Source organism: Alosa pseudoharengus, unplaced genomic scaffold, assembly GCF_046254945.1.
Source record: "Alosa pseudoharengus isolate Yale_2024_CS ecotype anadromous, Long Island Sound unplaced genomic scaffold, YU_APseudo_1.1 YU_APseudo_1.1_scf_5, whole genome shotgun sequence".
NCBI lineage: Eukaryota > Metazoa > Chordata > Actinopteri > Clupeiformes > Clupeidae > Alosa > Alosa pseudoharengus.
In genome coordinates, this window is record NW_027468837.1 from 31001358 (window position 1) to 31003049 (window position 1692).

Below are 1692 nucleotides of genomic sequence, written 5' to 3' on the forward strand. Positions count from 1 at the left end.
CTTGGACAGGAGTCGTCTTATTTCAGTTCATGTTTTTGTGTGTGTTGAGAGTGAGGTAAAGACCAACACCGATGGGTGCATACACTATTTTAATCAAAATTGTGTGTAGTGTGTGAATGTGTATGTCCACATAGCATAAAAACAAATTGGCTTTCAGATTGTCCTGTGTGGATCTGGTTTTTCCTTCTTTCTTCAACACTCTTGAAATACAGGGCAGAGGTTCTGCCCTGAACTGCACTGCAGCCTGCTCCTGTTCATGTCTTTTTAATGTTCGAGGAAACAGAAGACGACAGAATGGAAATGTTGCAGGCACAGCTCAGCTCAGCCCGTTTTAGCAGTCCTAGGTGTAGCTTGTTGCCATGGCAGCAACCAGTCAAGGCAGTGTGAGCATGAAGGGAAGTGATGTAGTGCATTTCAGGGCTTTTCTCGGCCCTTGCACCTGTCCATGCATCAGCCAAGGCTGCAGGAAGCTGATAGTCATATATAACAGAGTCCAAGGCTGCAGGAAACTGATAGTCATATATAACAGAGTCCAAGGCTACAGGAAGCTGATGCTCATATATAACAGAGTCCAAGGCTACAGGAAGCTGATGCCTATATAACAGAGTCCAAGGCTACAGGAAGCTGATGCTCATATATAACAGAGTCCAAGGCACCTTTCTGGGATTTTTCAAAAGTTTGTGTGTGTGAATAGATTCTTATCTACCAGGGCATTTCATGAAATGACATGTTTCTCTTTCAATCATACAAATGGTATGTTGTCTGTAGGCTGAGATGCCAAACTGTTAGAATGTAAACATTTACAATTTCTCTATTGCTTTGACTTGGTGAAATAAACTGGGATCCACTTGGTCTTCATGAACACCTTCTTTGCACAGCAGACGTCATCTCTAGTGAATGTGTTCACACGTTTTCATTGGGTTCACACATATCTCACACCCTTTTGCAAAACAGTTAACACAGATGTCATTCAAAGACCCCAAACTCTATTGGTTTCCCCATGCTAAACAAAAGGAAAACATCTTTTCACAGATTCTTTGCATTCCTTGAGATTCCTTGCATAAGTCTGAATCTCTGATACACCTGTGTCAAACTTCTTTTGCACAATTCTTCAATCAGCAATCATTTGTTATCCATAAGAGATGCATGGTCTGTTCTGTGTTGCTATTTGCAAGTATGGATCTAAGGCACATTTAGAGAAAGTACTATATTGCCTATTTGGTGAAGAAAACAGTACAAAAGGTGTTTACTGTAGGTCTATTTTGATGAAAAATGACTAGTTGTATTTCAATGAAATTTGTCTTGTCTAGGTGCTTACTGTAGATCTTACATGTCAATGACAGTTACATCTTGGGAGGAATCAATACAATTATTTTTTATTCACTACATTTTGTCTTTTCAGTTTTTTTCTGATACCAGAAAAATTAGAAAGAAATAGAACAGACAGCAACAATGCTCATTTTGAGAACTGTATTTAGCATTTTGTTGTCCAGTGTGTAATGATTTACTGAAATCACACAGTGATTTGACGACAGGATGTGTTGTTTGAAGGCAAAATTTGCTTTTGCTGCATGTTTTGAGAGAGTAACAGCCTTTTGCAAACAAAATGTGTGAGTGTTAACTGTTTCGAAAACATGATGTCAGAGTTGACACCCGCATCAAAGTGATCGAGAAAAACTGCAATGCAGTGCA